Source organism: Aquarana catesbeiana, linkage group LG03 (assembly GCF_042186555.1).
Source record: "Aquarana catesbeiana isolate 2022-GZ linkage group LG03, ASM4218655v1, whole genome shotgun sequence".
NCBI lineage: Eukaryota > Metazoa > Chordata > Amphibia > Anura > Ranidae > Aquarana > Aquarana catesbeiana.
In genome coordinates, this window is record NC_133326.1 from 486,319,212 (window position 1) to 486,341,177 (window position 21,966).

Here is a 21,966-nt window from a genome sequence, read left to right on the forward strand (position 1 = left end):
ATAGGTTGGGTCTCCTGGGTGATGGGACCAGAGCAAGGAAGGGATCCGTCGGCCAAATGTATTTGTAGATCCTGCTCTTTGGTTTGTAAAGGGATCTTCAACCTGTGTGCTAAGGCGGAATCTATAAAACAACTGCAGGCTCCGGAATCAACGATGGCCTGCAGGCGAGTCTCCCTTTCCGGAAGCTGTAGGGAAATAAACAACATCACATAAGCCTTGGGAATGTTATTGTTTGGAAAGTTCAATACATTTGACTGAGGGAACTTACTGGGCCTGATCGGACAGCTGCGTAGGAAGTGTCCGGTTCCTCCGCAATAGAGGCATAGGTTAGACTGCCGCCTGCGCTGCTTCTCTTCGGAGGTTAACGGACCTCGGACCAAGCCGAGCTGCATTGGTTTGACCTCAGGGACCGATGCAGTGGTAACTGAAGATGAGGTTGAGGATACTGTGGAGTGAGGCCTTGGCGACGCCCAGGCGGGGCGAGGCAACTGAAACCGCTCTGAGCGCCGCTCCCGAAGACGCCGATCGAGCTTCGTAGCTGCTTGAATGAGTTCCTCTAGTGAAGCAGGGGTCTCCATCCTAGCTAACTCGTCTTTGAGTAATTCAGACAAGCCTTGACGGTATTGATAACGTAGGGCCGGCTCGTTCCAGTTTGTATCGGCCGCCCACTTACGGAGTTCCACAGTATAGTCCTCAATAGGTCTTCTTCCTTGGGACAAATGGTGCAAGATAGCTTCGGCTGTAGCCATACGTTGCGGATCATCATAGAGCTGGGTCATGCTCTCAAAGAAGGCCTCGATAGTGTTCAGGGCAGGACTGCTCTGTTCCATTAGGCTGTGGGCCCAAGCCTGGGGTTCTTCGGATAGCAAGGAAATCACAAACCCCACCTTGACGATTTGACGAGAAGGTTCTCGGCTGTAGAGCGAAGTAGAGGGAACATGCGTTTTTAAAAGCCCTAAACTTCTTGCGGTCTCCCGAGAACCGTTCAGGTGTAGGGACCCTGGGCTCGGGAAGGGCCATGACCACAGTGGGGTTGGCCGGAGCTTGGGGAAGTGAACCCCCACTGCTGGGTGCAGGAGCTGCGGCTGCGGAGGGTAGTAACCCGGTGATCTGCTGCAGACGGTTATCAATTTGTGTATAACCTTCTTGTAACTTCTGTACGGAGTCAGCGAGGGTAGATACTTGTTGGCACAGGATCTCCAGAGGAGAGCGCGCTCTGTCGGCCTCGGACATCTGGCTGGTTTGTACTGTCACGGACAAATACTCACCGAGGCCGAGATGCCGAGAGCGGCTCGCCCTTACGACCACGCGCACCCAGACCCCCGAAATGGGTACAGAAGGCTGAGGGCACGCGGAGGCACGGGCTTCCGGTAGGATAGTAGGTACCAAAGCTGGAAGCGGGTGTCTTGGGATCCGCAGAAAGCAGAGCTGAAAACACAAGCAGAGGTTAGGGAACAAGCAGGTAGTAATCAGGGTATCACAAGATCCAGCAGAGCGGTGGTTAAGCAGGCCAGGGTTCGGCACAGATCAGGCAGGTATAATCAAGACAGTCCAGCAGAGTGGTAGTTAAACAGGCCAGGGTTCGGTACACAGAGACAGGCAGTAAGTACAGGGGCAATCCGGGAGAGTAGTGGTTAACAGTCCAGCAGAGGTTCGGTACACAGATCAGGCAATAAGTACAGGGGCAATCCGGGAGAGTAGTGGTTAACAGTCCAGCAAAGGTTCGGTACACAGAGACAGGCAGATCACAGGGTAACACAGGCTCAGGGAACAGGGAGAGCTGACGACAAACCAGCAACCCGACTGGGCACTGGATATAGCCTCCCTGCCCAGCGAGCGCGTCAGTGTGACGCGCTACCGGGCACCCGCACGGGCTACGGCGCGCACACGAGGACCGCCGTGCACCCGCGCGCGCCGCACCATCAGGCCGCGGACGGGTGTGCGGCGAAGCGCTCTTCCCGTGCGCATGCGCACCGGAGCCCGGCGAGCGGAGACGCTCCCTGGCTCCTGACACTGGGTGATCGATGTACATTGCAAGAACTATAACAACCTTTGTTGCTAATTCCTACCTTTTTGTTACTCTGAAGAAATTCATGCATGTTTCTCTGTACTGAGTTTGTCTAATGGGAGTGGTTTCATAATTAACTGTCAGGTGTGCAGCTGCGGGGCACTAATGAGGAAATCTGCTGGACCTGCATCCCTTTTAGATGTGCTCCTGTTGAAAGTATCTCTCCAAAAAATTACATTTTTTTGTCGGGGATGCCTGAAATCTGACTTGTATCTTAGGCAGACTTCTGGGAAAATTGGTGAGCCAATCACACAAGCCGGAAATGATGTTTCTGGGGAGTGGTCAGTACACATTCTGTGTACAGAAAACTTCAGGTAACCAAATCGAAATGCATTCTCAGAAAATTACAGTAGCTGCAGATTGAAAAAGAAAGGTAATTTTTAATAACATTCAATCACAATATGATTAGTGTCGCAATTATATGTGCTATATTATTTTTTCTTTATTTGCTATTTTTTTTCTCCACGAACGTGGAATTAACCTTTAATTGAAGGTCATTGCAAATGACAAGGGGGCACTGTTTAAGTCTGGAGGAAAAACGTTTAAGCTCCACATATGGAAAGGCTTCTTCATAATAAGGTACATAAAAATGTGGTGTAGGCTTCCTCAGCTGATTGTCTTAAAAAAAAAAAAAAAAAGCTGGATGTATCTCTGATCACTGGCTATTTATAAAAATAACACCATAGATTGTAGTGCCAGGAAATATCTGATCAGAATCAGGCAACAATATTTTTTTCCCTTGTTGGAGCAAATTGGAACATATCTTATATTGTTTTTTATTTTATTTATTTATTTTTTAATAAAACAATGTCTTAGCCAACGTCCATGGCACCCACCTTTCTCCCTTTTTTTGCATATAATGTTTTTTACCTTCCTCTAGATCAACTGTGGGTGTAGGTTGTTTATATACAGGTTTTCAATTTATTTTTTTATTCATTTTCTGTTGGTTGAACTCCATAGACATTTGTCTTTTTTTTTTTTTTAACTATGTATCTATGTAACTTATATTGATATTATGAGATTGTCAAACATTTATATTTGATGAAACCACCAAGTGACTATGTATGGATGACATATGCTCGTACATATAGGTTCACACGTGTATCAAGTTTGTGTGGATGTACTCATCAGAAACCCTTGGATTGGTGTCTTTGAGAGGCAAGTCCCTAGATTGTCATCTTTGGGAGATAACTATCTATACATAATAATCCAGTCAGACCTGCAAGCTCTACTCTACAGATTTGTCTCTCGGGTGTCTGTGGCAGTTAATGTGATCTGTAAAGACCCCCTTTTTATTATCTAAAACTGACAGTTTGGTTAGTTTATCACTTATTGTGTACACCTCTATTTTCATTGTTCTTCTCATAATCCCTTTATATTGCTGACTGTTCAGCTGTCAGTCTTTAAGAAGTAGGATACAATTGACACTTACATAGCTTTGTGGTGTGGCCTTTCTGTGAAGAATACTGTATATTGAGCAAAACTGACATGTCTGGCATCCGTGTGAGCATTAATGGGTCATCTAAATTCTGCAAATATGGAGAAACAAGGAAAGCAATAACAAATTCTGTTATGTCATTCTGTCTGGATATTAAAGGAGAACACCAAACAACACCACACTGATGAAATACATATATGAAAGCAGTTTTTTAAATTTTTTTTGTTTTGACAAATACATTTATTTTTACTGTTCATCTAGCCCTGAGATTTACACTGCTCTGCCACACAGCACAGACCTGATCTTTCTCTGCCGCACTTTGACTTACAGGTACTGTATCTTTTACATGCCTACCCTGTGACTGGACAGTTAAAGAAGAAGCAGCACACTAATGCAATCATTTTACTTTTTTCTCCTATCAGCAGGCTCCTTGCACTGTATCACAACTGCTTGGCTCATTGTGTTGCCCCCCCCATCTCTGAGCTCTGCTGAACAGTGGGCTGCAAGGAGCTTGTACCAAGTCTAATTATAGGTCTAATTCAGGTACTCACACTGTTTTGCATGTAAAAAAAATACATTTAAGTTATATTTATAAATATTAAATGCAGGGCTGAATTCATGTGAGCCTTTTATATTTGTTAAATCAAACTTTAGTTGGCTTTAAATTAAACCTTGCAATACCCCCCTTAGGATACTGAACATGCTTCAGCAGGGCAATCACATAAATTTAGGTGACCACTGCAGTGGCAAAGCCAACCCCGAAATCAGGATGCTGTAACACAATAGTTTCAACTGATCAATATTTGAACTGATTCAACTGATCAATATTTTCCTGATAGTGCTGAAGGCTGATGCTCTCAGACACAGCCATACTGGCTGTTTCTACTGGCCAGTAAGGCCACCCATCATAGTGACTGATCAATATGAAGAGGCAGGAGGGAATGGGTGAGCATTTTAAAGAAGTGGTACAGTGTTCTCAATTTCAGCATTATCTTGGCACTTAAGTGGGAGCCTAAATATTAGTAAAGGCAAGATTAGGTATCTGCATTGTACAGCCAAAGCCTGTGTAGTACCTAAATGGTATGGAAGGGTTAATGTAACAAAATAGGGTTCTTTCATAAACTTTTAAAAACTTAATGTGATATTCAAGTCTTGTTTTTTGTTTGTTTTAAAATAACAAAAACATCATACTTACCTGCGTTTTGCACAGAGCAGCTCCGATCCTCCTCTTCTTGGGTCCCTCGCTGACGCTCCTGGCCCCTCCCTCCCCCGAGTGCCCCCACAGCAAGCAGCTTGCTATGAGGGCACCGGAGCCACGCTACGGCCTTTCCCCTCTCTCTCCTCATCAGCTCACTGACTTTGATTGACAGCACCCACTGCTGTGTCTCAGCCAATCAGGAGGGAGAGTGCCGGACAGCTGATGCTCTCAGACAACACCGCTGGATCAAGATGGGGCTCAGCTAAGTATTAGGGGGGCTGAGGGGGGCTGCTGCACACAGAAGGTTTTTTTTCATCTTAATGCATAGAATGCATTAAGATGAAAAAAAAAAACTTCTGCCTTTAGAACCACTTTAAAAGGACAATTGATTCAGACAAGAAGTCAAAAATGTAACTACTAATGCTATCCTGGAAACAAAGAAATTGCAACAGATTGCTATGGTCTCTGTATGTCACCAAGAAGTGGACTTCTGTGAATTGCAGTGTCTAAGGCAGGGGTCTCAAACTAGTGGCCCTCCAGCTTTTGCAAAACTACAAGTCCCATCATGCCTCTGCCTGTGGGAGTCATGCTTGTAACTGTCAGCTTTGCAATGCCTCATGGGACTTGTAGTTTTGCAGGGCCACCAGTTTGAGACCTCTGGTCTAAGGAACCCTTAAAAGAAGGTTTTTGCTGTACGACTTTCCAAGTTAGTAGCCATTAAATTCACTGCATTGACAAAAGCTGACATGCAAGCACTTGATTGATTCTCAGTAAAGTGCTGTGTTGGTAGATACAGTAGTCAGGACAAGTGATGTTCAGTGAATTCCTAACAAGGCACAGGTCAGGTCAGGCAGCAGACAGACGAACAGAATCCAGAAGAAAGGCAAGCTATTCATAACTAAAATAGTAAAGTCACAGATCAAGTACTGAAATGCTAGGGGACCATGAGGAACCATTTCGTCCCTATGCAGAATTGACATTGATGACAGTGCTTTCCGCAGGTGGGGAGGGAATTAACCAAATAACTGAGCACTTGGCCTGGACAAAGAGATGTTGGCACCAGGGATGGCCAGATAGGCATAAAAAACCCGTTTGATTTCTAGTAATCAGAACATATCATTAGGCCATGCATTTTTGTAGGATTCAGCTTAAGGCCACTCAGAAGACCACTATACCAGCTACTGAAGTGATTAACATATTAAAGTTGACAGGTACAGAAGAGACTATTGCACAAAGTTAAGCTTTGTTTTTTTAGACAGTATAAACGTTACATTTTTATGTTGCCTGATAGATATATCTAATATAGTTTGCCTCTTCTTTTCAAATTAGTATTTGGAACATAATACCCCTTTCTTATCATGGAATATCCTCTTAGTGTCTTGTATGCTTTTCCATGTCACATAATAAACAATGCTAATGTTAAATGATGTCATGAAATTCCCAGAAAAGCATAACAGGCAAACATTTCCGAATCACTATGAGAATTTATGACTGTTTCAATCTAGCAAGCTGGTTTGCTTATGAAATGGATAAGTGAAAGAAATCTGTCATCTTTCAGGAGACTTTTTATAACAAACAGTGTAGCTAGAAGATCCATCTTCATATGGGAAGACACATCCAGCTTCTAAAAACTTGCTAAGTTTGACTCCCAATAAAAATGTATCATACAAATTAGATTTTATGGCTTACCTGTAAATGAATGTGAGTCTAACTAGACAAATTTCAAGAAGAGATGGCAAGACAATGTTTCGGAATGTTTAGGTTGCAGTTTATATGCCAGACAGTAAGGACTTTATCCAAAGTTGTGAAATGTTTCTGGTTCTGTTCTTAAAAAACACCCATACTTTCCTCAATTTCTGAGGCTCACCTTTAAAGTTGAAATCTAGGCAGATATAAAAGACACAAATTAAGGCAGCTTTTTAATCATAAATACATTGCTGAATGTATTTTTAAATTCAAGCAGTTTAACCACTCCAGCCCCAGAAGGTTCTATCCCCTTCATGACCAGGCCATTTTAGCGATACAGCACTGTATTATTTTAAATCAAAAAGAGAAAACCGCGCTATAAGTGATATAAACAAAAGTCCAATTGTGAAGTCCCATATAACATGAAATAAATGGTCCCAATTACAGTCCAGGCAAGGAGGATAAGTATATGAAATAAACTTCTTCCAAAGGAAACAGTAATGGCGGACACAGTTAGCAGAACACTCCAATATATATTGCGCTTACCAGAAGTAAGACATAAAAGGGCGAGTGGCTTAAACCCAGCCTGGGCCTTTAGATGTACACTCCAGATGAGGCAGGAAGGGCGCCCTCGTCCCGTGTATCCACAGATTATGATCCAAAAAAGAATGAATAGATAGGACAATGTGGTGAGTATCATGCAATCATGCAGAAATACGTGGAATCAAAGAATTAAATATAAATGTAAATTATATACGGGTGAAAAATGCAACAACTTCCAAAATCTGCTTACCAGATATAATTGGACAGTCGACGTATGTAAAACACCCCAAAAATATGTGAAAGATTGTGGAGAGAACTCCCACCAGGTGCTGAGAAAGCTAATAGTACGAGCTGCTTACCAGAAGACAGACCCTCGTATGCAGATATAGTGAAAACAGGAACCAAACACCAAAAGAACAGATATTTAACGGACCTTAGGGATTGTCCCCTTACCAGACAAATAAAGCAAAAAAGGCAGATGTATTACGATCCCAGCCAGACTCCGACCGGAATGGTGTACCTCGTCTAGCCCTCTCAGTCCGGACTCAGCAGCACATATATAATGAAGAGCCAATAGTGTGATACTGCATATAGTAGGTTTTATTATAAAAGGAATAGCACTTACATAGATACGAGATTTAAAAGCTGAGAAGACAGTAAAAACGAAGCCGGCCGGCCTCCGGACACACTCCCGTCCTCAATCGAACGACGTGGTGACGTCAGCACGCCCCTCCCAGACGCGTTTCGTCATACGTTTGACGTTCTCAATGGGGAACAGGCAGCGTGCTGAGCCACCACGTTATAAGCCCAACTCAAGCCTCGCTCTGAGTCCCGTTAGGGAGACAGGCGGCGCCATCTTAAGTATGGGCATCATTCTCTATTGACAAACATACAGCGCCATCTTGAGTATGGGCATCATCATCGATTAACATATAGAGCGGAGTCATATAGACATCCCACAGAAAAGGTGCTCACACCTCTAATTACATAAGGACAGCTTAAATAGCATATGATTAGACTAAAGATTATAGCAGAGAAAACAACACATTTGTATCCCTCTCTGACAGGAAGCGTATAAAATAACCCATGTATGCTGTATGAAGTATAATAACTCTAAACCTTATCAAGGCAAGTAAAACATAGGGCTATATAATCATATGGAATAAAAACATGAATATTAATAGATAATCCTATGTTTCCAAAGGACTAGAAGCAAAGCTAAAGCCAAAAAACGGCCTCATGGACAAAGTTTATCTTAACGATGTTAATCCCTAATTCCAGTCTATGCTATTCTCCCTCCATTGAATGGTCACAAAAATAGCACATAGCATAATATAAAAATATAAAAACAAAATAAAAAAATTTTATGAAAATAAAATAAAATAAAAATAAAAATTATAAAAATATAAAAATATGAACATGAATTATAATTGGAAAAAACTATGTTTCAAAAAGGCAGGAGACGCCATAGATTAGAAGTGAAACTAAAGTTAAAACAGCCTCATAGGCAGAGTCAATGCCTGTTTTGACGATGTTAGTCCCCAATTCCAATATATGCTATTCCCCCTCAATTAGATGGTCACATAAATAGCACATTAGGAATTGTCTATAAAGGCGTTAACGTCCACATCTATATTCAGTCCATGTGGCGTATAACTTTTTATTCTATGGACCCAAGACATCTCTAGTTTTGAAATGTCTCGTACCATAGAGCTCCCTCGCCAATACGGTCTATACCGATCGATACCAACAAAAAGAGTGTTGGAGGGATCTCTGTCATGTACCAGACGGTAATGCTTTGAAACTGAATGCTTTTTGAACCCTGTCAGAATATTGGTGATATGCTCGTTGAGCCTCACCTGAAGGGGGCGTTTAGTTCGTCCCACATATTGCAAGCCACAAGGGCATTGCAACATGTAAACTACCCCAAGGGTAGAACAAGTAATAAATGGGATAATGGAATGGGTTTGGCCAGTTGCTGTAGACACAAAAGTCTGGGTTCTCCTGTTCGAACAGGAATTAAAGGAACATACACGACATCGGTTACATTTATAGAAACCGGTCAACTGGTCAAAAAAAGTGGTTCTTACAGTTGGAGGATCTAGGACACTGGGGGCCAATTTATTTCTAAAGGTAGGTGCCCCTCTAAAAACAGTTATGGGTTTTGACGGTAAAAATTCCCTCAAAACCCTGTCATTAGTGATAATATGCCAGTGCTTAGAAATTAGTTGTTTTACCTCCTTGTGTTGAAGGGAATAGGTGGTAATAAAGGGAACTCCCAGATTTTGATTTAAGTTATTAGGCCGTGGTCTGTCCTGTAATAAGAGTTCTCTATCCATACTCCGTACATTTTCCAAAATAGGCAAAAGATTTTCTCTGGTATATCCCTTTTCAAGGACTCTCTCAGTGAGAGTATTGCTTTGTGTTAGAAAAGTAGCGGAGTCTGAACAATTTCTACGAATTCTCATATACTGGCTTTTGGGAATTCCATTAAGCTAAGGTCTGTGGTGACAACTTTCCAATGGGATATAAGAATTACGGTCACTTTCCTTGAAGAAAGTGGATGTGGACGAACGATTACCCTCTATATTTAAAGTAAGGTCCAAAAAATGGATCTGGGTTTGGCTCAACTCAAAATTCAGATGAATACCTCGGTTATTAACGTTGAGGGAGGACAGGAACTCATGGAGCTCCTGGCCATCACCGTCCCATAGGAGGAGGATGTCATCTATATATCTTGCCCACAGGACAAGATGGGGACTCCTGTGGGCATAGATGACATCCTCCTCTCACTTACTGACACCTATACTCCCCTCCCTTCCGATCCAAAAAATGGCTATATGAGGGAGCTCCGTAAGATCATCTCTAGGGGCTCCGCACTGGGAATCCTTAAAGAAAAGGAAAGTTTATTTCTAATTCCCAAAGCTCCTAAGACTCCCATCATTTATTATTTACCAAAGGTTCATAAGAACCCGGTCTGCCCCCCGGGACGTCCCATTGTGAGTGGGATCGATTCGGTTACGTCCCGGGTGGGCAGATATATTGATTTCTTTTTACAGCCCCTTGTGCAGAGAATGCCCTCCTACATTAAGGATACACGCCATGTGTTAAACCTTCTTTCTAATATTTCCATAAAACCCGGTATGTGGATGGGGAGTGCTGATGTCACTTCCCTATATACCATTATCCCCCACGATATGGGTTTGGAGGCGGTCAATGACCTTCATATTGATCAGATTTCCTTTATTATGGAATTGCTTGGCTTTGCGGCCTCCCATAATTACTTTTGGTTTTCAGATCGCTTTTATCGCCAAAGCTGTGGTGTCGCTATGGGGGCTAAGTATGCCCCCAGCTTGGCGAATCTTTTTATGGCCAAGTGGGAGGAGGATGTCATCTATGCCCACAGGAGTCCCCATCTTGTCCTGTGGGCAAGATATATAGATGACATCCTCCTCCTATGGGACGGTGATGGCCAGGAGCTCCATGAGTTCCTGTCCTCCCTCAACGTTAATAACCGAGGTATTCATCTGAATTTTGAGTTGAGCCAAACCCAGATCTATTTTTTGGACCTTACTTTAAATATAGAGGGTAATCGTTTGTCCACATCCACTTTCTTCAAGGAAAGTGACCGTAATTCTTATATCCCATTGGAAAGTTGTCACCACAGACCTTGGCTTAATGGAATTCCCAAAAGCCAGTATATGAGAATTCGCAGAAATTGTTCAGACTCCGCTACTTTTCTAACACAAAGCAATACTCTCACTGAGAGATTCCTTGAAAAGGGATATACCAGAGAAAATCTTTTGCCTATTTTGGAAAATGTACGGAGTATGGATAGAGAACTCTTATTACAGGACAGACCACGGCCTAATAACTTAAATCAAAATCTGGGAGTTCCCTTTATTACCACCTATTCCCTTCAACACAAGGAGGTAAAACAACTAATTTCTAAGCACTGGCATATTATCACTAATGACAGGGTTTTGAGGGAATTTTTACCGTCAAAACCCATAACTGTTTTTAGAGGGGCACCTACCTTTAGAAATAAATTGGCCCCCAGTGTCCTAGATCCTCCAACTGTAAGAACCACTTTTTTTGACCAGTTGACCGGTTTCTATAAATGTAACCGATGTCGTGTATGTTCCTTTAATTCCTGTTCGAACAGGAGAACCCAGACTTTTGTGTCTACAGCAACTGGCCAAACCCATTCCACTATATCCACGAGCATATCACCAATATTCTGACAGGGTTCAAAAAGCATTCAGTTTCAAAGCATTACCGTCTGGTACATGACAGAGATCCCTCCAACACTCTTTTTGTTGGTATCGATCGGTATAGACCGTATTGGCGAGGGAGCTCTATGGTACGAGACATTTCAAAACTAGAGATGTCTTGGGTCCATAGAATAAAAAGTTATACGCCACATGGACTGAATATAGATGTGGACGTTAACGCCTTTATAGACAATTCCTAATGTGCTATTTATGTGACCATCTAATTGAGGGGGAATAGCATATATTGGAATTGGGGACTAACATCGTCAAAACAGGCATTGACTCTGCCTATGAGGCTGTTTTAACTTTAGTTTCACTTCTAATCTATGTCGTCTCCTGCCTTTTTGAAACATAGTTTTTTCCAATTATAATTCATGTTCATATTTTTATATTTTTATATTTTTTATTTTTATTTTTATTTTATTTTATTTTCATAAAATTTTTTATTTTATTTTTATATTTTTATATTGTGCTATGTGCTATTTTTGTGACCATTCAATGGAGGGAGAATAGTATAGACTGGAATTAGGGATTAACGTCGTTAAGATAAACTTTGTCCATGAGGCCGTTTTTTGGCTTTAGCTTTGCTTCTAGTCCTTTGGAAACATAGGATTATCTATTAATATTCATGTTTTTATTCCATATGATTATATAGCCCTATGTTTTACTTGCCTTGAAAAGGTTTAGAGTTATTATACTTCATACAGCATACATGGGTTATTTTATACGCTTCCTGTCAGAGAGGGATACAAATGTGTTGTTTTCTCTGCTATAATCTTTAGTCTAATCATATGCTATTTAAGCTGTCCTTATGTAATTAGAGGTGTGAGCACCTTTTCTGTGGGATGTCTATATGACTCCGCTCTATATGTTAATCGATGATGGTGCCCATACTCAAGATGGCGCTGTATGTTTGTCAATAGAGAATGATGCCCATACTTAAGATGGCGCCGCCTGTCTCCCTAATGGGACTCAAAGCGAGGCTTGAGTTGGGCTTATAACGTGGTGGCTCAGCACGCTGCCTGTTCCCCATTGAGAACGTCAAACGTATGACGAAACGCGTCTGGGAGGGGCGTGCTGACGTCACCACGTCGTTCGATTGAGGACGGGAGTGTGTCTGGAGGCCGGCCGGCTTCGTTTTTACTGTCTTCTCAGCTTTTAAATCTCGTATCTATGTAAGTGCTATTCCTTTTATAATAAAACCTACTATATGCAGTATCACACGATTGGCTCTTCATTATATATGTGCTGCTGAGTCCGGACTGAGAGGGCTAGACGAGGTACACCATTCCGGTCGGAGTCTGGCTGGGATCGTAATACATCTGCCTTTTTTGCTTTATTTGTCTGGTAAGGGGACAATCCCTAAGGTCCGTTTAATATCTGTTCTTTTGGTGTTTGGTTCCTGTTTTCACTATATCTGCATACGAGGGTCTGTCTTCTGGTAAGCAGCTCGTACTATTAGCTTTCTCAGCACCTGGTGGGAGTTCTCTCCACAATCTTTCACATATTTTTGGGGTGTTTTACATACGTCGACTGTCCAATTATATCTGGTAAGCAGATTTTGGAAGTCGTTGCATTTTTCACCCGTATATAATTTACATTTATATTTAATTCTTTGATTCCACGTATTTCTGCATGATTGCATGATACTCACCACATTGTCCTAGCTATTCAGCATAGGATTTTATATGATAACACGTGATTTAAGGCTAATTGAGTGTCACTTCCTTTTTTGGTTTGGCGTGTTTTTGTAAACAATATTACGCTATATTTTTGTTATATCTTTTTTGGATCATAATCTGTGGATACACGGGACGAGGGCGGCCTTCCTGCCTCATCTGGAGTGTACATCTAAAGGCCCAGGCTGGGTTTAAGCCACTCGCCCTTTTATGTCTTACTTCTGGTAAGCGCAATATATATTGGAGTGTTCTGCTAACTGTGTCCGCCATTACTGTTTCCTTTGGAAGAAGTTTATATCATATACTTATCCTCCTTGCCTGGACTGTAATTGGGACCATTTATTTCATGTTATATGGGACTTCACAATTGGACTTTTGTTTATATCACTTATAGCGCGGTTTTCTCTTTTTGATTTATTTTGGTGGGCCACACTTATGACCGCAGCTTGTTCTTTCTTCTTTTTCTAAGCGCAGTTTTTTTCTTTATACTGTATTATTTTAACTGACAATTGCGCGGTTGTGCGTCACTGTAACCAAATAAAATTGGGTTTTTTTTCCCCACAAATAGAGCTTTGTTTTGGTGGTATTTGATCACCTCTGCGTTTTTTATTTTTTGTGCTATAAACAAAAAAAAAAAAAGTGACAATTTTGAAAAAAAAACAATACTTTTTTACTTTCTGCTATAAAACATATCCAATAAAAAAATATAACAAATATAATTTCTTCATCAATTTAGACCAATATGTATTCTGCTACATATTTTTGGTAAAAAAAAATTCCAATAAGCGTATATTGATTGGTTTGCGCAAAAGTTATCGTGTCTACGAACTATGGGATATTTTTATGGCATTTATATTTATTAATTTTTTTAACTAGTAATGGTGGTGATCAGCAATTTTTAGCGGGACTGCAACATTGCGGTAGACAAATTGGACACCTAACTGACATTTTTGACACTTTCTTGGGAACCAGTGACATTATTACAGTGATCAGTACTAAAGGTATGCACTGTTACTGTACTAATGACACCGGCAGAGAAGGGGTTAACACCAGGGGTGATCAAAGAGTTAAGTGTGTCCCTATGGGGATGCTTTTTAACTGTGTGGGGGATAGACTGACTGGGTTACACAGAGATACGTGTTCTTGCTTGGCAGGAACACAAGATCACTGTGTTCTCCCCTGTCAGAATGGTTACCTGCTTTGTTTACATAGGCAGATCGCCATTCTGCCTCTCTAGGGAATGATCGGTGGGATCCACTGATTGGTTCCCCCTCTGGCCAATCAGTGTGTGTGCACGTCTCCGACAGGCACATCGTTACGCACAGTAGAGCTGCCCTGCCGCAGTATATCTTCGGTAGGCGGTATTTAAGCCGCCTACCGCACCTGAATTTAATCTGGTATCATCAGACTCTTGCAGTACCTGTGCAGCAGAACTAAAGTGCGAGAGGCAGAAGCTGCACAAGGAGCCAATCAGTTCATGTAAGCACTCAATGACATGCAAGTATGCAATGTTCCTGCTTTTCATCATAATGTAAATCCACAGGTTTCACTTAGGTGCTATGACATAGTAATGGAGAATTGGAGCTGTCAATGGGATTGATTTACTAAAGCTGGAGAGTGCAAAATCTGGTGCAGCTGTGTATGGTAGCTAATGAGCTTCTAACTTCAGCTTGTTCAATTAAGCTTTGACAAAAAAACTTGCAGGCTGATTGGTTTCTATGCAGAGCTGCACCAAATTGTGCACTCTCCAGTTTTAGTAACTCAATCCTAATGTTTCAAGCTGTTATGGAAATAGAGTAACAGTTTATGGGTTATGCTCTGCCATTATCAACATTGCTTGATACAGATAATTAAACTTGATTGATTGCACTAGTAGGAGTTGGAAGCAAGTTATATTTTTGTTTGTTTCCTGAATTTTACCTGGACTTGCTGTCACTCACATCAAGTGGTTTATTTCCACTCTAAGCTCCAGTACAATCCAAGGCACATTGCCACTGTCCTAAAGTTAGAAGATCCTACTTAAGTTGCCATAAAGTAAAACTGTAGCCAATCAGCTATTTCTGTACTCCAACACTGCAATACATTCACTTTAAGCCTAGGTTCACACTGATGACGGGTTTGAACTCGCGCGATTTCAAACCAGCATTTCAGTCTGACTTCGGGAGCTATTTCAGTAGACATCTGTGCATAAACCCGCACAGAGGTCTGTTAAATCGCCCCCAAAGTCGCCAAAAGTAGTGCAGAAACTACTTTTGGGAATTTTGGGGGAGTGCCATTGCCAGCAATAGGCTCCGATTTGGCATGTGATTTGACATGTCAAATCGGCCCAATGTGAACGTGGGCTGAAACCGATCCTTACAGACCTCTGTAGCTGCAGGCATTATGGATTCCTCCTCAAATTTACAGCATAGACATTTTCTCTTTTGTTTTCTATAATTCAATGTACTTTGTGCTTCCCTCCCAGTGGTGACTTGTCATCCTACCCTGTTTCCCCGAAAATAAGACCTAGGGTGATTGTCGGTGATGGCTGCAATATAAGCCCTACCCCCCCAAATAAGCCCTACCTTGTTTCCCCGAAAATAAGCCCTACCCTGAAAATAAGACCTACAAGAACTTTAACTAGGGCTTATTTGGGGGGGGGTAGGGCTTATATTGCAGCCATCACCGACAATCACGCTAGGTCTTATTTTTGTGGAAACAGGGTACCAACCTTTTAATTTCTAATGTAAACACAGAGGAGGAGCACAGGAACAGGTGAAAGAACAGAGTGCAGAGTTCTGACCTGGACAGCTTCACTGCATCTTTTACGAAATTTGAGTATAAATTGCTCCATAGTTCCTTCAGCTAGAAAGGTCAATGAGTGGCTGATTTAAAGCTAATTTACTGCTTGTTAATAATAGTAAATAATTGAATTTCCATAGCCTGGCCACAATTCTACTTTATCTTGAGCAAAATGTACCTATTACCAGACGATCTATCAGAAAGGCTCAGTGCTGTGACTTCTCATTAATCTATCTGGAAACCTCGCTCTCTCACATCTTCATATCTCAATAAATGCTTTTTGCTGATTAAAGTGGCAAGAGAACATTCGCTTGAATGATCATGGATGAGCATTATTAGATTGCAGAGACATGGCAATGGATGAAGTAGAGAATCCCTGTCTTGAGCAATTGTCTCAAAATTAGGTGTTCCCAAAATCCCAAGTTACTGGCAAGAATAGGACTGTAATGTTGCAAGTGGTCAGGTGTACTCAAGCATTGTCAATTTGCTTACCCTTGCAGAACAGGCTGATGTTAGGCTTAATTACCAGTTGTAGGCAGAACTTTCAAGCATGCCCTTTTACCTCCTCAGTGGGCAGCATTCAGCAGAAGTGATGGTGGATATGACCTCAGGGGGCATTAAATAGATATGAATGACGCCTCTATTTACATATCAATGCCGCCACTATTTACGTATTATTGCCGGTTATTTACATGTAAACACAGGGTCTGCAGGTGAGTCATCTAGTACATGGTAATAGGATGGAGCTGGGCAGCATTAGTAACAGAACTTCACACTGAGATATCGGGACACAGCACTTCAAGGGACATGACAAATTAAATTGGGATAGTTTGCAAATATGAGGCATCTGCTTTGGGCCCCACAACAATGATGGGGCCCAGGGCATCTGCCTCTTTTTTCCCTTGCCTTAAAGATGGCCCTGGTCAGAATGAAAAAGAGAATCCTTGGAATATTTAGTTCATGTCATCCTCATTGGTTTTAGTGCTGCATTTCCAATTTCCAGGTATTGTCAGAATATAATGGCTCAGCGGGAGATGTTCACCATCCATAATGAGTTTGTGGATGGGGGAATTGAGTCATTTTTTTGTTCAACTCGCTGTACCTTTAAATTATTATTATACTAGGACATTGTTTTTTGATTTCGGTGTTAGAACGTTTTCAGTGAAAATGTTACAAAGTGACTATTCAGATTGACAACCAAATGAAGAAATGAGTGGGACAAATTTGTCTTTATTAGCAAAAAAATGTCACCAACCAGCACACTCTTTTGGCAAATGAAAAATACATATGAATATTCAACGTGGTGCCATATTGCTAATGGACTCAGCTGAGACCTATTTGAAAACTGGGTTCATTCATACTGCTTTTTAAATACTTTTTTTGGTGCTTCAATAATTGTGTACTTGGAAGACAGATGTTGTTCTAAATTTGCAATAAGCCTGTCAACAAACTCTAAGCTTAACAGCGTGATAGTGATTCACAGAAAACTTCAAATCTGAAGAGAATGACAAGGTACTATATTTGGTAAGCTACAGACATTTACAGGGGTTACAGTAATTGCACATGAAGCCCAATGGCTTCTGTCTATGAATTGATTATAGAGATTTTGCAGCAGAAGAAAAAGCAATGTATTAAATGATCTGAAAGGCACGTTATAATCAATTCACATGTAATGGTGGCTGTTAGTAAAATGAATGGAGCTTTCTGTATTTTGCTCTGCTCCCTCTAGTCTTCGCTGACACACATATAGCTGGTGCAACATTATTTTGGGCATTTGAGGTGTTCGCTTTAGCATGGATAACCAAAAGCTTTCCAGAAATTGAACTAGATATCCTGGAACTTTTGCTGAATGAATCAAGACAACCTACCCCCAACACTTCAGATCATGTCACTATTGGCTTAGGTTGTTTATACAGAAAATTGAGAGGAGATGTCCCTTCACTTCCTGTCTCATGACAAACAGGAAGCTAGCTAAGATCTCTCCAGAGTAAGGGTAATTAATCTTGTTACAATCGGAAGACGCTATTTGTTTCCTAACCCAGTGACAACCCAAAATGGTAAATTTTCCTTCCCAAAAAAATGTTCACCAGGACAAATAGAGTGAGAATAAGCAATAAAAACCCCATGAGGCTGCAGGACCCCTGACCCTCTGACTGGACAGTGCAGATTGGCCCTGTGCTGATCACATGTACCCTCCCTAGAAAGAAAAAACAATTTAGCGATACACACCAAACTGAGCATGCGCAGCTTGTCCTCTAGCCTCTGTTCTATCAGCAGATAGATTGGGGACAGTGGAAGAAGGGGAGGTTAAGAGAAGACAGGATCAAACAGCCTTTTTACACAATAGGATTAACCCCTTAGGTTCACAGTGAGTATAACAAGCATGTTTTACTACATATAAAGACAACTTTCACTGTTGTGGGTGTATTAACACTCTAATGCTGAACTCCAGGCAGATTTTAACAAAAATTAAGACAGTTATACATTAACCACTTGCCGACCGCCTAACGCAGATATACTGCGGCAGAATGGCACGGGCAGGCAAAATCACGTACCCCCTGGTGCCCGAGGCGGTCGGCTTCGTTAGGGGAGCGATCCAGGCTGAAGGGGTGCCCACGAATGAGTGATCGCTCCCAACGAATGACAATCTTCCTCTTCTGCTGTAATGTAAACAGCGGCAGAGGAAGTGATGTCATTTCTCCTCGAGCCGGTCTTTTCGTTCCAGCACCGAGGAGAAAAGACATCAAGTAAGTTTGCACCAACACTACACTTCCAGTAGAACACGCAGGCACACTAATCGCCCCCCAGTCACCCCCCGATCACCCCACGATCACCCCCCCTGTACCCCCTGTTACAGCGACACCAATAGCAGTTTTTTTTTTTTTTGCATTGGTGTCAGTTTGTGACAGTTATAAGTGGTAGGGCAGTTAGGGTTAGCCCCCTTTAGGTCTAGGGTACCCCCCTAACCCCCCCCCTAATAAAGTTTTAACCCCTTGATCACCCCCCGTCGCCAGTGTCACTAAGCAATCGTTTTTCCAATCGCTGTATTAGTGTCACAGGTGACGCTAGTTAGGGAGGTAAGTATATAGGTTCGCCGTCAGCGTTTTATAGCGACAGGGACCCCATATACTACCTAATAAAGGTTTTAACCCCCTGATTTCCCCCTAGTTAACCCTTTCACCAGTGATCACCGTATAAGTGTTACGGGTGGCGCTGGTTAGTTAGTTTGTTTATTATAGTTTCAGGGCACCCGCTGTTTATTACCTTATAAAGGTTTAACCCCCTAATCGCCCGGCGGTGATATAAGTTAAGTTTTAGGGTCAGAAAAGGTCTGCGTCGCCCCAGGCAGCGTCAGGTTAGCGCCAGTACCGCTAACACCCACGCACGCACCATACACCTCCCTTAGTGGTATAGTATCTGAACGGATCAATATCTGATCCGATCAGATCTATACTAGCGTCCCCAGCAGTTTAGGGTTCCCAAAAACGCAGTGTTAGCAGGATCAGCCCAGATACCTGCTAGCACCTGTGTTTTGCCCCTCGGCCCAGCCCTGCCCAGCCCACCCAAGTGCAGTATCGATCGATCACTGTCACTTACAAAACACTAAACACACATAACTGCAGCGTTCGCAAAGTCAGGCCTGATCCCTGCGATCGCTAACAGTTTTTGCTGGTAGCGTTTTGATACAGTTGCTAACAGTCAGGAGCTTTTTTGCCTGTGAGTTTCACTAGTGTACCACTAAATTTAGAGCCCAAAATGGCAAATCGAAGGAACACTAGTGAAGAGGCCTACACGTTTCTGAGCATGACAGATAGTGAAGAGGAAGTCACTCATCTGTCAGATTCAGGCTCAGAATACGATCCTGTAGACGACATCGGCTCCATGACAGATAGCTCTGACGATGGAGTTGTGGTCCCTGCCAAGGTCAGGCGTACCAGACCCCGAACTTCTTCTTCTGTCCTTGATGTGCAAGAACCGCAGGTCCCTCGTATGGAGCAGAGAAGTACTAGCGCCGCTATTCCTTCTGGTGAACTGGCAAGCACCAGTGGCCTAGTACACCCTGGTCGTACATCCAGCACTGCAGTAACACTTGGTGATGTGGCGAGTCCCATAAGTGCAGTTCAAGCTGGTGAGGTTGTAAGCACAAGTAGTGTCCCGCTGCCACCAAGAAGACAAACACAGGCCCGTCATGCCCATAGTGCCCTTCCTGCTGCATTCACCAATCCAAATTGGGAACCCACCACTTCTGCAGCACCTGTACTTCCCCCATTCACTGCCAACCTGGCATTCAGGTGGAAACAGTTGATTTTACGTCACTGGATTTTTATTCGCTGTTTTTCACCGAAGATCTCTATAGATCTATTGTGGACCAAAGCAATTTGTACATTGCATTCACCAATCCAAATTGGGAACCCACCATTTCGGCAGCACCCGTACTTCCCCCATTCACTGGCCAACCCGTCATTCAGGTGGAAACAGTTGATTTTACGTCACTGGATTTTTATTCACTGTTTTTCACCAAAGATCTCTATAGATCTATTGTGGACCAAAGCAATTTGTACGCTGGTCAACACATCGCCACTATTCCCCAGTCCTCCCTTGCCAGAGATTGGAAACCAATTACGGATTCCGAATTTAAGATCTTTCTGGGCCTTTCCCTCCTCATGGGCATAACCAAAAAGAGTGAGTTGCGGTCATAATTGGTCCACTGACCCAATTCACCATATGCCCGTGTTCTCTGCTTCCATGGCCAGGGCACGATACGAGCAGATTTTGGGGTTCATGCACTTCAACAACAATGAACTCTGTCATCCTCATGGAGACCCTGAATACGATCCGCTCTACAAAATTCGGCCCCTCGTAAACCACTTCAACCAACGTTTTGCAGACTTGTTTAGTCCCCAGCAAGTTGTCTGCGTTGATGAGTCCCTGATTAAGTTTTCTGCCCGCTTGTCATTCAAACAGTACCTTCCCAGCAAGCGTGCCAGATATGGGGTCAAGATGTATAAGCTCTGTGACAGGGCCACAGGCTATACATGTAGTTTTATGGTTTACGAGGGCAAAGATAGTCACGTAGAGCCGACAAACTGCCCTGACTACATAGGAAGCGCTGGCAAGATTGTGTGGGACTTGGTGTCACCCTTATTCGGAAAGGGGTACCACTTGTACGCGGACAATTATTACACCAGCATGCCACTTTTTAGTCACCTTTTTGATCATCAGATTGGAGCATGTGGCACCGTGCAACCTAATCGCTGGGGCTTTCCCCAGCGGCTTGTAGATTCCCGTCTTAGGCTGGGGGAGAGAGCCTGCTTGCAGTGTAATAATTTGCTCGCTATGAAGTGGAGGGATAATAAGAATGTTTTCGTTCTTACCTCCCTTCATGCAGGCACGACGGTCCAAATTACTACGGCGACTGGTGTTGTGAAGAAACCCCTCTGTGTCCACGAATATAATCTTAACATGGGAGGGGTGGACCTCAACGACCAGTTGTTGGCGCCGTACCTAGTTGCCCGTAAGGCCAGATGCTGGTACAAAAAAGTGTCTGTTTATTTATTTCAATTGGCTTTGCTGAACGCTTATGTGCTATACAGAGCTTCAGGACGGACTAGATCCTTCCTTAATTCCAGGAAGAGATCGTCAGAGCCCTTTTGTTTCCAGACGGTGCTCCACATCACCTTCCCTAACCAAATGCAGTAAGCCGACTGCATGAGAGGCATTTTCTTTATGTCCTCCCGAGTACCCCTACCCAACGAGCCCCCCAAAAAAGATGTCGTGTCTGCAGCAAGTGCGGATATAGGCGTGACACCCACTATTATTGTCCCTCCTGTCCTGACAATCCTGGTCTTTGCATTGGTGAATGTTTTGAATGCTACCATACACTAGTTAAGTATTAGCGTAGGGTACAGCACTGCACAGACTAGGACACACTTTCACAGGGTCTCCCAAGATGCCATCGCATTTTGAGAGACCCAAACCTGGTACCAGTTACAAAAGTTAAAGTTACAAAAAAAAGCGTAAAAAAACAAAAAAAAAAAACAAAAGTAAAAAAAAAAAACACACAAAAAATATAAAATAAAAAAAACAAAAATAGTTGTCGTTTTATTGTTCTCTCTCTATTCTCAGTCTATTGTTCTGCTCTTTTTTACTGTATTATATTCTGCAATGTTTTATTGTTATTATGTTTTTATCATGTTTGCTTTATAGGTATGCAATTTTTTTATACTTTACTGTTTACTGTGTTTTATTGATAACCATTTTTTTGTTTTCAGGTACGCCATTCAGCTGCAGAGCGGATT

General features: G+C 42.5%; 1 long non-coding RNA gene across 1 annotated transcript in view; it reads right to left on the reverse strand.

The window, feature by feature from the left end:
• Positions 1–2,019: 2,019 nt before the first annotated feature.
• LOC141134597 (uncharacterized) overlaps positions 2,020–21,966 on the reverse strand; it is a 159,818-nt gene continuing 139,871 nt past the window's right edge. Inside the window, exons 2-4 of the long non-coding RNA XR_012243228.1 lie at positions 6,394–6,586; positions 3,501–3,597; positions 2,020–2,421 (exon numbers count right to left, since the gene is read on the reverse strand). This is a non-coding gene — a long non-coding RNA (uncharacterized lncRNA). The remainder of the gene's footprint in view (positions 2,422–3,500; positions 3,598–6,393; positions 6,587–21,966) is intronic.